The sequence below is a fragment of the Gracilinanus agilis genome, chromosome 4 (genome assembly GCF_016433145.1).
Source record: "Gracilinanus agilis isolate LMUSP501 chromosome 4, AgileGrace, whole genome shotgun sequence".
In the NCBI taxonomy this organism is placed as follows: Eukaryota; Metazoa; Chordata; class Mammalia; order Didelphimorphia; family Didelphidae; genus Gracilinanus; species Gracilinanus agilis.
In genome coordinates this window covers 123,941,923-123,956,519 of record NC_058133.1, presented here as the reverse complement: position 1 = coordinate 123,956,519, position 14,597 = coordinate 123,941,923, and the positions used below count along the sequence as shown (strand labels likewise).

Below are 14,597 nucleotides of genomic sequence, written 5' to 3'. Positions count from 1 at the left end.
CTGGATTTTACATGTATCATTGATCAAGACCTATTTCCATATTATTAATATTTGTACTAGAGTGATCATTTAGAGTCTACATCCCCAATCATATCCCCATCTATCATTGATCAAGCAGTTGTTTTTCTTCTGTGTTTCTATTCCCACAGTTCTTTCTCTGGATATGGATAGTGTTTTTTCTCATAAGTCCCCCAGAATTGTTCTGGATCCTTGCATTGCTGCTAGTAGAGAAGTTCAGTACATTCAATTGTGCCACAGTGTATCCATCTCTGTGTATAAGGTTTTACTAGTTCTGCTCCTTTCACTCTGCATCAATTCCTGGAGGTTGTTCCATTTTACATGGAATTCCTCCAGTTCATGATTCCTTTTAGCACAATAGTATTCCATCACCAATAGATATGACAATTTGTTTAGCCATTCCCCTATCGAAGGGCATCCCCTCATTTTCCAATTTTTTACCACCACAAAGAGTGTAGCTATAAGTATTTTTGTACAAGTCTTTTTCCTTATCTCCTTGGGGAACAAACTCAGCAGTGGTATGGCTGGATCAAAGGGCAAGCAGTCTTTTAAAGTCCTTTGGGCATAGTTCCAAATTGCCAGCCAGAATGGTTGGGTCAATTCACAACTCCACCTGCAATGCATTAATGTTCCAATTTTGCCACATTCCCTCCAACATTTATTACTTTCCTTTGCTGTCATGTTAGCCAATCTGCTAGTAGTGAAGTAATATCTCAGAGTTTTTTTTGATATGCATTTCTGTAATTATAAGAGATTTAGAACACTTTTTCACCTGCTTATTGATAGTTTTGATTTATTTATCTGAAAATTGCCTATTCATTTCCCTTGCCCATTTATCAATTGGGGAATCCAAAGCCAGGTTTTTAACTCAATATGGTGACAAAAACTATATTGTACACATCAGATATTTCTTGACAAGTAACTTCCTCATTAACTCCTGAGATTTAATTGCTCCATAATCTTGGTACAGTGTGGGAGGCTTGCAAATTTTTTGCTTTCAACCCCAAGAAAAATATTCATTTTCGCTTAGAGATAGGAAAATTGAAATTGTAGCCATGAATTTTAGAGAACTTAGGAGTGAGTTAGAAAAACTAGAAGGCTGGGGAAAGAGATGGGAAAAACATGAGACTGGAGGGGAAAGCAAAACAAGGAGGAATATGTAAGCTTAAGTGAAATGGAATTTCTAAGTAATTTAAATTAGAATTCTTAGAGGAACAAAATAGAGAGATAGGAAGTTTCTTCATGATAAAAAGAACTGCCAACCCTTTAGACATAGAACAAAGAACAAGTTGAGTATTACAATCATAGGTTTGGTGAGTGAATCTAGTTAGATTATAATTAGCTCAATGGTATGCAGTAGAACAGTTCTTTCCAATCTTTTGATCACATACCCATCTATGTCAGAAAAAGAAATTGGAGTACATCTTCCATTATTTGTATATTTACTTATATATTATGTACATGTATTAGTGTATTGAAATATGTATAATATGAAACTAGCCACAAAATTTAAAAAATTAAACTGTACATTAAAATTAGTAAACAATAAATATTTATTAAACTCCTACTTTGTGCTAGGTACATAGTGTTCTTCTTAAGGCACTCAATTTATTGGTAAAGATCACATACCATCAACTATGTACAAACTATATATGTGTGTGTATATGTTTTTATGTATATTAGATAAGATAAATTGTAGAGAATCAACATAGGAAGATACTAGAATTAAGAAGATCCAGAAAATATTCCTTGTAACAGATAGATTTATAGTTGGGATTAGAAGACAACTAGGATGTGGAGTTGAAGAGGATGAGCATTCCAGGCATGGCTGACAGTCAATGAAAATACTTAATTGGGAGATGAGAGGAGTGTTTTGTTTAAGGAAGAGAAAAACCAATTAAGGGGGGGGGGGTCTGGCAGCATAGTGGTGTTCTAAGATGTAGGTTATGAAAAGTTATAAAAGGCTTTGAAAATCAGAGGATTTTCTCTTTGATCCTGGAGGTGATGGGTAGCTCTGGAGTTTATTGAGTAAGGGGTAACTTGGTAACTCAAAGTAGGAAGAGTACTTTTGGTAGTTTTTGAGGATATGGAGAGAAAATTGAGGCTGGAAGACCAACCTTTAGGCTATTGGAGTAGTCCTGGTATGAATTGATAAGGCCTTTATCAGGGAGGTGGGTTGTGTCTAGAGGAGAGAAGGGCATAAAAGATGTTGAGAAAGTAGATGTGGGGAGAAGAACCCACAGGGGATATCTGGTCACTACAGGTATTACCAGGAAGAGGGATTAAAAAAAGAAGTTTAATTTGTCTCAGATCCTTCCTCCCCACATCCTAGAAAGGCAACACCCTTCCCCCTTCCCAGAAGAATATATAGATATAAATTATGTCTTTCATGTTTCCAACTCTGGAGATAACATCACAATTTATTAAAGTATTAAATCTGTAGCTATGTATGATGTTCTCAGGGTTCTACTCATTTTACTGTTCATTATCCTGGGTAGTACATTCCAAGTTTAAAAAAAAAAATTACTCTGCTCATCATTTCTTATAGCACAGTAATATTCCATCACAATCACATACCACAATTTTTTTAGCCATTTCCCAGTTGATGGGCATCCTCTCAGTTTCTAGTTCTGTGCTATGACACAGAGAGCTGCTATAAATATTCTGGAACATATGGGTTCTTTTCCTTTTAAGAGAGAAGGATGATAGAGAACACTGTGAGTTTAAGCAATTTGCCACACAAAGGTGGGGGTCTGGGGAGAAGTGACTGACTATATGTTCAGCTAATCCTATAAGATTTGAAACCTATATTTTAAGAAACATTAAGAAAATAAAAGAAAGGATAGAGCAGTGCTTTCTTACAAGCAAAGAATAATCTGAAGATGTGACAAAAGTCAAATGAAGGGGAAATCTGGTGAGAATGGAATATATGCTGATTAGTGGTTCAATCCAGTTGGAGGTAGAATTGAATATGGTAATATAAGTATTGTGGATCTATGCAGTTGTATCTTTGTAGAGCTCCTTTAGCTTCTTTGTTTCCTTGTTGGGGACTTTCAGTGAGATTATTTTTTTGTAACTTCTGCATTTTATGGTTTTAGAGAATTGCCTGGGGCATTGAAAAGCTAAGTGACTTGCTCTGAGTCATACTTTCTGGATTTGCCCATTACCTATCATATGCTGCATGCCACCTTTCTCAGATAGGAAAAAGGAGTCAAGATTATCATTCTAATGTTACAGATGGAAAATTTAGTCAGAGTTCTTGAAGGATTATTGAGCTAGAGGGTTTCCTTATTTCCAACTAATTTTCTGGTGGCTTCACAAAAAAAACCAGTGTTCAGGACAAGACTAGAATTGTTTAGGACACAAATAATGAGAAAGCCTAAGGAATTAACCTGTAGGAATTTTTTTTTTTTATTTTCACAGAAATTTTAATGTTTGAAAAATGGGCCATTAAAATAATATGGGATGAATCTCTTAGTGGAATTTTTAAAATGTCATAATCTTTCTAAAATCATCAAAATGTCCCAAAAGATTGTTCACAAAGGAAACTGATTAGAAATGTTTTACTGTCTACTGAATTACGTTTCCTTTCCCCATAGTTGACCCAGTCATTTTTTTTTTAAGATGAATAAACTCGTTTGAACCTAATTTACTCCAGGATATTACTGATGGATAAAAGGAATAAAGTATAGGAAGATAAGTTTCTGAAAATCACACCGGGTTTTTGTTAATGATAATCATTAGCCCTGTTCTGAACTTTATTGACAACATGTTATAGTATTCTTGAAGACAGAATTTCTATTCTTTTAAATAAAGAACTAGTTAATTAGAAGATCTAATGAAACTGACCTAATTCTTTAGCTAACAGCTAACTAAAAAAAAAAAGCTAAAGCAAAGATAGTTTGCAAAAATGCATATTGATTCACATAAATCAATGTGTTAGAGCATGATTGAGACTTTAATTCCTCCAGAGCTTCTAAAATGTCCTCTTTCTTTTTCTCCTGAGCAACGGTAGAAATTGTTTGCCTGCATTTTGATAACCAACATGGAAATTAGATATTAATATATACAGGGAAAAGCAATAGACAAGAGAGAAAATACTTAACACTCAAAGAATGAGAGAATCATGCCATTATTCATAAGTGGCAGTGCCATGAGTGAGTTACTCAGTCATCCTGTAACAAGTGCAAATATCCCCTCTCCATACCAGAAAAAAACACATACAAAAAAACAAAAAAGGATTGAAACAATATCTGATAGTACAAACCATAGTTAAGAGTAGTATTTCCTTTGCCATCTAAGGCCTTTGTAATTGGTTTATGAATATTCCCTTACTCTGAACGAAATGAAATTTGAAAACTTTCTTTTTAAACTGGGAAAATAGGTTAATCCAGAAATGGGGGGGCTGATGTTTTTGAAGTTTCATGATTAAAGTTTATTTTCTATTTCTTCCCAGTCACTTGAGGTGATAGCCAAGGCAAGGAGATTGATTGCAAACTAGGCTTATCAACTTCCTTAGGTTTCAATCAGTAGCTTGTGACCTTGAAACTCTAACATTTGCATACTGTCTATCTCTGTACTGGTCTGTAACACAAGTCTAGCCAACCTTGCTTTTGCAGTGGATATGATATTGGAAGAGAAGGTGCAGTTATGCTATTCTTGAAACTGCTGGAGGATTCAGATAGAAAAATTAACCTTGCCACTTTGAGTAAGGGGATTTTAGGGTTATAAATAGGATATTAGAGGTCATTTAATCCAACTACCTCATTTTATATATGAGGAAACTGAGACCTAGTGAAGAAGCTTAAGTGACTTGCATAGCATCACATTAATGGTATTTATAGGATTTGAACATGGGTTCTAACTCTTAAATTCAACATTCTTTCCATTGCTTCTAGAGGGGTTAGAATCGATCACTTCCAAGGTGCCTTTACTGAAGAGTCTATGATTCTCCTATTTGATAATTTCTTCTTTCTTGTATGTGTGCTGCTATGTTCAGGAGGCCACATCAAGAAAGAGAAAGTTCTGAAAAAGATTACCTTTACATCCAGGTCAATTTGTTAATCGACCCAAGCTTTAGTTTCCTCATCTGTAAAATGGCAATGATAGTAATGATGATGAGAGTCTCTTTATAGCCATTTCCTAGTTGATGGGCATCCTCTAAATTTCTTGTTTTTTGCTACCACAAAGAGAACTTTTATAAGTATTTTGGGTAGTCTAATCAGAATATGAGGAATGAAGTCAAGAAGATGGTCAAAATCTCACTAGGACACTTTTTAGTTGTATGATCACTGACTAGACCCCCTAACCCCTGAATCCCTCAAGCAACCCCCTAGGATTTTATTTACTATCATTGGTTTCCAAAGTGATTCTTTGATTAGCCAACCAGAGGTTGGGGAGATGGATTACTGCCTACTTTCTCTCCATAGCCAGTTTATATCTTAATACAACCATGTCTAGCTGTATCCCTCAACCGTATTGTACCCTGCCCCTTTTTCCACTCTCAAGCTTCACCCTACCCCCAAGTCTGGTGTGGATTGCTTCTAGTAGTTATAATTCAGCCCCTACCTGGGCACTCAAAACAGCAGCTGCTCACCAGCATATCCATCCCCTACTTCCTTATTATCACCTATTATCCATAGTAGATATCCTTTCTAAGAAGAGCCCCACCTGCCCCTTTTTCAATTGGACTTATAATAAGTCATAAAGGTTTTGACCTGCATTCACAAATCAACGAACAAATATTTATTAAGTGCTTATTCTGCACCACTCACTATGCTAGGTCCTGGGGGATACAAGTACACAAAATAGAATAATGCCTACTCTCAATGAGTTTATATTCTAGTGGGGCAGAAAACAAAAACACAAAAATGAACGGCATAAATTTAAGATGAATGAATATGCCTTATGGGTTAAATACAAGGTAATTTGGGAGAGAGGATGTTAGCAATTGGAGAGTATCACGAAAGTCTTCATGAAAAAAATGATGACTAAGAATACATTGAACAGGTAGGTGAGCAGGACGGAGCAGTGCCATAAAATCCTGGAGAGAAGAGAATATTCAGAAGAACACATCTCTCTTTTGAGCCTTCTAACAACCCTATGAAATATAATCCCCACTTTATATATAAGAAAATTGAGGTTAAGGGACTGGCCTGCAGGAAGAGTCAGGATTTGAACCCAGGTCTTCCTTCTTCTAGTCCTGTATTGCACTCTTAATAATATCATGTTGCCCCTTTTACATTTTGTGTTCCAGGCAATTTGGACTACTAGCTGTTTGGAAAAACACTTGTTCCAAATCTATTTAAAGTAATATTTTCCTTTAAAAGGTGGAATGGTGGTGTCTCTTCCCTGAAACCTTTTACTCTGTCTACTTCCCTACTCTTAGAAATAAATAATAAAAACAATAACTCTCCTCCTCAAATTTCTCATAAGACTTGGAATCTCTTCTTTGCTTCCACCATATTGTTTGTGTCTGTATTTTATCCCTAATAAGATTGCAAAGCTATCCTCATTACTTTTCCCTTTTTATATACTCACCAGTCTGTACACAGGAGGCACTTCATACTTGCTCTTAATTGAAGTCACAGTTCAGAAATCATCAATAGGAAGGAAGACTTGTAGGGTTTGGAACTCAGTTCAATTCAAGCAACATTTATGTAGAGTCAATGCTTTATGAGGCACAATGCTTAAACAAATACAAAGTCAAAATGCCTCTTCCCTACATTTTAGAAAACTGCTGTGCTTGAAGTCTATCTTGTAGTTTTAGATCTGCACCTCTATAATTATCAGAAGCCTTCTCAGTGACTCAGTTTCCTCATCTGAAAAAATTGCAATCTTGGATTAGATACTCATTCTGAGATCCCTCCCAATTCTGACATTCTGTGATTACAGGAAAAACCTGCCTTGTTCTATGAATATATGACCTTAAAGCTGAGTTGAGGCATTCATAACACCTAATCTGTAGGACAAGGAGGAAAATTGGGTTTTCTCCTCTTCAAATCTTATTTTTAGGGCATTTTCAATTTTGAACATGTCAGTACCTTGACAGTAGCTCCTTTAAAAACAGCTTTGTTGTTTTCAAATGACATAGGTTAAGCTTGGAATCTATAATGTGAATGATAGGCCCTTGTGGTATTTATATAAAAATTAAAACTGTCAAGATGTATTAAGGTTTAATCACTGGCAGTGGAACATGAGCAACAATTATTTTTCATGAGCCTTTTCACTGCACGTTCAGCATTATAGATCTGTTTTAGGAACAAAACTGTTTCTTATTAGACTCGTGATCTTAGACTCACAATGGAGTTGATGCTGAAAGTTCAGCATTAAAGAATGGCTGTGTTTCCTAAATTCCTGAACCTGAAAATGTCGTTGGATCATAAACAGAGCTAGAACAGACCTGAAACTGAGGCAGAGAAGTTAAAAGGTGACAAAAGTCACACAATTAAATAAATAGCAGGATGGGAATTTGAACCTCATTTCTCTGACTCTAAATACAGAGTACTTGCCTTTCAGCATCTTCATTGGTGATTCTTCTTAGTATTGTAACATTACAAAGTGTTTTTTTTATAGGGTATTGCTAAATTCTAAAAAGTAACAAAAACAAAAAAATTAATAATACCGTGTTTAGAAAAAATTTTAAAACCTGATAGAGGCATTTGACAATTAAATCGGCAATGGCAGAATGTTGCAGTTGCAAAAATATTAGGGATTATTGGTCTACCTAATATGTCTTTTGCCCTAAAATCCTATATAGATTTAGACTAAAGATTTCCAAGTCACCACACCTCAGCAGGGATGCAAAGACTTATGCCAAAGACATTTTTCTTCACAGTTTGATTGATGCGTTGGCACTGTCTTAGCTCACCAGTTAACTCTTATTTAATATCCTTGATGACAAGAAGTTCCTCCATGTTGACTTAGATAGAATTTGGGGCTTTGGTAATAAAGATAGTGGGAGTAGGCTGAGGCTGAACTCCCTAAAAGTCTTTGTTGTATGGCTCTAAGCTGGTCTTTGGCTTCTGACTCTTGTGAGATGGCTCTAGAGATTAAGGGAAAGAGTTCACTAATAGCCCAGCCTAGTCCATGGTGGATTTAAAGGGCACTTTTTTTCTTTTTCCATTTTTTCAATCTCTGGCAAAACAAGCAAAAAAGGAAAATAAAGTAGCAGCCTGGGAATTTGATTTAAGGTTAGAGATACTGTATGTAGAAAGTTTCTCATTAACCATCAGGAAGACTTCCATGCTTCATCTGCTATAATATGAGCAATGGGATGGGCTGTAGGTAAAATTTTTAGCCTTGACTCTGAAAATGCTTTCTCTCACAGGCTTAAATCAGACCCTTACTGCTAGGTGAGTATATCTATAGTGCTTTATATTCTATTACCCCATAACATACAATGCATTTTATTTATGTTAGTCATCTTTTATACAGAAATGTCACAAAACACTTCACTGCTGATTACAGCCTGTATAGGCAAACTACACTGGTGAATTATGCCCCTTACCATAGATCATGCCAGTAGCACCTGGCAAAGCAGAAGATAAATCCCGAGCAATGATAGATGCATCTCAAAAGGTTCAGAGATGATTGGATGTACATAGGTACCTTCAGTTTCGCCTTTATAGAAGTTCTTTTCTTTTTACTTCTCTCCTACCTTTATAACACTTCCTTAGATGATTACTTGTTTCCCAAGAACCTCTTGTAACTGTACAACAGTCTTTTATTGTTTTTTTTTTTATCTACCCTTCTTGCTGACCATGTTTCTATTTTCCCCTAGACATCACTTGTTGCCATAATTTTCATTTTTCCGTTACCTTTTGCAAGATGTTATTTTTTTTTATCCCTTGGTAGGTTTTCCATATTCCTTGATATTTTTGTTGTTCTTTGTTACTTTTCTTTTTAAACCAAACCATCTAAGGAACTTCCTAAGGCTAGTGTTCTAGACTTCTAATAAGTTGCCCCTCTATCATTCTTTTTTAGAGCTAATTTTATTATTATACTATATTATATTGGTGCTTTTAGCCTTTGGTTTGATCAGTATTTAGACCATTTACGTCAGTCCTTTTTCTTATTAAATGAATCAAGTTAAATGATGAACAAATGAACAGCAGAAGATAGAAAAGCAAGAGGATCAGTATAGTCTCTTTATTTTTTTCTGACAATCTTAAATATAATTAATAGAGAAAAAAAGACAATTTATATAAACAGTTTCCTTGAGAAGTAGCAATGCTAATTCAGAAAAGTTTACTTTTTTTTTAAACAACAGAGAAGGAAACTAGGTCCAAGATTGTCATATATGAGGCTTTTCATTCATAAGGAAAAAAATATAACATCAACATAATAGAATGTGACTAATATGTTGTAGAGACAAAATTTGGAATTTCATATTGGTTTTGTGATCCATAACCTTGGACTAAACTTTAAGCATTTTGTTTTTCCATGTCCTTGAGATCTATGGTGCTATCATGGACACTGAATTTTTTTCTTCTTGCAAGCCTCTGAATGAAGGCAAGTTATTATCTAATCTTCATGATATCCAATCAGATGGTCCTCATTATTTTAATTTATTAATTTCTCGGCATTGAAAATAACTTTAGTAGAGATGAAATTAGTAATAAATGAAACATATTCTTTTGTTTCTGACCTGAAAGCAAGACTAGATTAAGCTACTTTAGAGTGGAGTCCATTTTGTCTGTATCTAAAACCTGAAGTTTTCTCTACCGAGCAATTGGGTGTTCCTTGAAAAATGGCAAGGTGGTGATTGAATCCAACGAATTCATTTCCTGTGCAGGTACTATATGCAATACATAGTGTTAGATACTGGAAATAACAAGACATAAAAAACAATGAGTGAAGTGGTCAGGTTTGTTCCTTAGGAAGATTACTTTGGAAACCGGGTAGAGGATTGAGTAAGAATAGGAAGAGACTTCAAGAAGCAATATTATCTAGGAGGTAACTGCAGCAGTCTAGGTGAAAAACTGAACTAGTATAATGGCAACAGAAATGGAGAGAAGGTAGAAAATAGGAGATGTTGAGAAAGAATCAATTGCTGATTGGGTATGGAAAGTGAAGGAAAGAGAGGAGTCAAGGATGACTCTAGGTTACTGGAATTGTTGGTTCTTTCAACAGAAATAAGGATATTTGGAGGGTAGACAAGTTCAAAGAGGGTGGTTACTGAGTTTGAGTTGCTTTTGAGAAATACATTTTGAGATATCAAGTAGTTGTTGATGAAGAATTATATAATTGGGAGTGACAGTTCATTTAGCATCTCTTTTTCTTAGTGATTTCATACACTCTGATGTATTCAATTATTATCTGTAGATAACATTGCTTACAGATCCATGTTCCCATCTCTCCTGATTTCTAGTCCTATGTTGATCTATTGTACATTTTGAACTGGATGTCTTACATTCATTTTCTTCAACATTCCCCAAAGTAGAATTATTGATCTTTTTCACAAAACCTAATTCTTTTCCTAAACTTCCAGGTTTACGACCTCAGAATGATCCTTGGGGTCCTCACATTCCTTCATTCCACTTAGCTAAACAGTTTTCTAATCTTGATTTTTACTTTTATAGCAATTCTAATATCCGTCACCTTTTTTGTACTAACAGAGGCACAGTAGTTCAGAATCTCAGTACTTCTTGCCTTGACTATCACAGAAGTTTCTTAGGAGTTGGCCTGACTCTGACTAGTACTTTTAGCTGCTTTAATTGTTGAGAGGAAATATTTTCCTTGTAGGTCATTTCAATAGGTAACAAAAGAGGATTTTCTTAGACATAGAAAGGGTATTCAGTTAGGCTATTCCTGCATTTAAAAGCATCCCTCATCTCCCTATGGAAAGGAGTTTGGCCTGTTGCATATTGTGACTCCCTTGGTCTTGCTACATTCACCTAATTTGAAATCCTAGGCCAATGATGGGCAACCTTTTGAGCTTGGTGTGTCAAAATTTGCCCCAAAACTGAGCAAAAATGTATAATTGTAATATATAACTGTATTTAATAAACCAAAATAGGTAAATTATTATAGGTAGAATTGTCACCTATAGTGCACAGAGTGTCTACACTACACTATAGCAAATGTTTCATCCTCGGCATGCAGCTCCATGCTTCTCTGTATGTGATCGCATGCGACTGCGTGTCATTAAAAATGGCTATGTGTGTCAGTGCCGACACATATGTCATAGGTTTGCCATCACTGTCCTAGGCCCCTCTTGGGTGGCCCTTCTGTTTAATTAAAAAATAATTTTTAAAATTTTATTTAAAATTTATTTAAAAATTTTAAATAAAAAAATTTTTTTAAAATTTATAGGTGGGTCTTTTTAGTGACCTTAGGTGACCTGGAGGTATTCCCAAACTACCAAGAAGCTGCATCAAAGGAGACATAGATTGAGCCTTGGCTTCTGTAGCCTTTGTGGGGGGGGGGGGAAGGGAAGAAGTAACTTAACTAATATAGCTTATAAGAAGACATCATGCTAGATAATGGTTCTATCCTTGCCTCCTATAATAGGTTTCATGTCTCTCCCTTTTGTAATCTATCCTCCACATGGCTTCCAAAGTGAAATTTTTAAAGCATAGATCTTACCATTTTTACTTCCTTACTTGATAAGCTACAGTGGCTGCCTAATAGTCTCTAGGATAAAATATAAACTCTTCTGTTTGGTATTTGAAGCCCTTTATAACCTGGCTCCAACCTACCTATTTTTTAAATTATTATTTCCCTTCATGCACTCTTTGGGCTACTCAGACTGGATGTTTTTCACACAAGAATCTCCATCTCTGTCTTTATGACCTTTCTATAAACTGTCCCTTCTTTCCCCTCTCACTATTCTTGGAATGTAGTCTTTTCACCTATACCTTATAGAATTCTAGGTTCATTCAAAGAAGAACCTAAGCCACCCTATGTGACATCTTTTCTGGTCCTCTCCTCTCTGCAGTACAAAGACCTTTAATAAATGTTTGTTGATTGATTTTCATTTCACCCACCCTTTATTAAGTACCTACTATTTCCAAACCAATGTGCTAGGCTAGGCATTAGAAAATAAAAAGACCTCTCCAAAACGAAATAATTCCTACCTTCATGCTGCTTATATTTTGCTTGGGAGTAGGAGATGTACATCCTTTGCAAAAGGAAATAAATGCAAAAGTACATGGTAAATAATATTAGGAGGGATAAAATGCTAATATCTGGAGAGAATCAGGAAAACCTTCATGTGATAGGTTGTTCTTAAAACTGTTTTGAAGCATGCTAAGGGATTCTAAGTGATGGCAAAGAGGCTTAGGATATATTCTAGATCTTGGGAGCCACTTGTGCTAAGGTGTGAAGGTAAGAAATGCTCGAAAAGAATGGAGACTGTGAAGGTGAGTATGGTGAGATGACTGGAAAGGTTTGAGGAGCTGGATTATAGAGGGCTTTCATTAACCTCTGTGTAGAGGTGACAATTGAACCTTTGGGAGCACATGAAATCACTAAGAATGGGTATAAAGAAAGAAGAGTAGAGGGGTGCTGCCTTGGAGAAGAAGAGATAGTGTTGCTGTATTTAGAACCCTTTTGCCAGACTTAGGTGGAAATATTAGGCTTTATGATGAGAATGAGTACAACTGGTTCTGAATGCAACTAGTTGCTTCTATCACAAACAGTTATCCCAAGGAGAAGTATCTTGTCTGTAGGGTCAGCTGAAGGACCTATGTCCATGATTTAAATTTTCTTTCTCCATAAAGGCTCTTATTTATTTTTTATTTATTTATTTTTATTATTATTATAGCTACTTTGGCTTGAGATTCACTCATCTTTTTTTTTAAATCACTCAATCAAACTTCTGGTAGCTATTATCTACAGACAAAAACACTCTTTCTTTATTCAATAAATTCAGTGCCTGGCTAGATATTTTTCCTCTTCTCAACAACTCCTGCCCTTGTTCTTGGTGACTTAGGCATATATATTATTGATACTTCCTCAAACACCAATTTACACAACACTTCAATTTACGATGGGGCAACCAAGTAGTGAAGTAGATAGTGTTGGGCCTGGAATCAGGAAGAGTCACCTTCATAAGTTCAAATCTGGCCTCAGACACTTACTACCTGTGTGACCCTGAGCAAGTCACTTAACCCTCTTTGTCTCACTTTATTCATCTGTAAAATGAGCTGGAGAAGTCAAATGACAAACCACTCTAGCACCTTGGCCAAGAAAACCCCAAACTGAAGTCATAAAGATTGGAACATGACTGAAAAAATGGTTGAACAACTCAATTTACTCATTTCCTATGATCTCCTACCACTCTACCTCAACTACACACAGAGATAGTCATACCTTTGATCTTCCTCATCACCCACCTTTGTCTTTTAATTTTTTATCATGTCAACTTTCCCTATGTCTCTGTTCATTTCCCTTTCCATGATTGCCAGCCCTTATATGCCTCCTCTATTCTTTCCTATGCCATCACCCTTGTACTGACTACATACTCCTATTTATCTTCTTGACCTTTGGTGAACTAATTCAACTTTACAGTATCTTCTATACTTGAGTCACTTTCCTTTATTCTACCAGTCACCACTAGTACCTTGCCAAGCCCCAACCTTTGATTACTTTCCCAGTCTGTTGCTGCTTTTGTTTCTTTTTTAAATTTTTTATATTTTAAAGATATGGAACTCTTCATGAATTAGTGTGTCTTTTTTGCTAGGGGCCATGCTAATCTTCTCTGTATCGTTCCAATTTTAGTGTATGTGCTGCCGAAGCAAGCACTCTTTTTGTTTCTATTTGCATGCTGCTGAACAGAGCTGGAGAAAATCAAGAAATCATGATGACTTGGTCTAATACAAATTTATATTCTATAACTTTAACTGGCTCCTCCCTGAAGTGATGCCACTTTCTTGTACTTTTTTAATTATTTCACCATCATAGGTTCTTTTTTTGTTTTGTTTTGTTTTGTTTTAACACCTTATCTTCTATCTTGGAATCTATTCTAAGGTTGAAGAGCCATGTAAGGGTGTAAGGGCTGGGTAATTGGGGCTAAGTGACTTGCCTCTGGTCATATGTTTAGGAAGTGTCTGAGGTCACATTTACCAGAATATCCCATTTCTAAGCCTGGCTCATCTAGCTGCTCCACCATCATAATTTTTTCAGACCTTTTCCTCTTTCCTCAAATCTCCCATTCGTTGTCTTTCACCCAAAATGACTCCACATTTCACTAAAAAAATTAAAGCCATTTATTAAGATCTTCTGATCTCTTCATCAACTCATATCACTCAGATATCTTCTCTTACTCTCTTCTTCCAGACCCTTTCTCCTCACATGAGAACTTTTACATGGCAAGGAGCCCATTTCCATTCCATCTTCTCCAACAGAATGCCCTTATCTATCATTATCACTATCAGTAATATTAATTTTCCTCCTGTCTACTGACTGCTTTCCAGTTGTTTATAAATGAATCCATGTTTCCCCCATCCTTAGAAAACTCACTTCATCGGTACATTCTTGCTAGCTACCTTCCTCTCTATCCCCGTATGTAGCAAAATTCCTTGAGAAAGCATATACTATCAAATGCCTCCATGTCTCCTCTCCATGTCTTCTCA

General features: G+C 35.8%; 1 protein-coding gene and 1 non-coding gene across 6 annotated transcripts in view; one reads left to right on the top strand and one right to left on the bottom strand.

The window, feature by feature from the left end:
* Positions 1-14,597, top strand: part of ESRRG (estrogen related receptor gamma) — a 584,537-nt gene that overhangs the window by 321,088 nt on the left and 248,852 nt on the right. The window lies entirely within an intron of this gene.
* On the bottom strand, positions 13,662-13,767 carry LOC123248107. Its single transcript, XR_006506210.1, has one exon. It is a non-coding gene; the product is annotated as a U6 spliceosomal RNA (small nuclear RNA).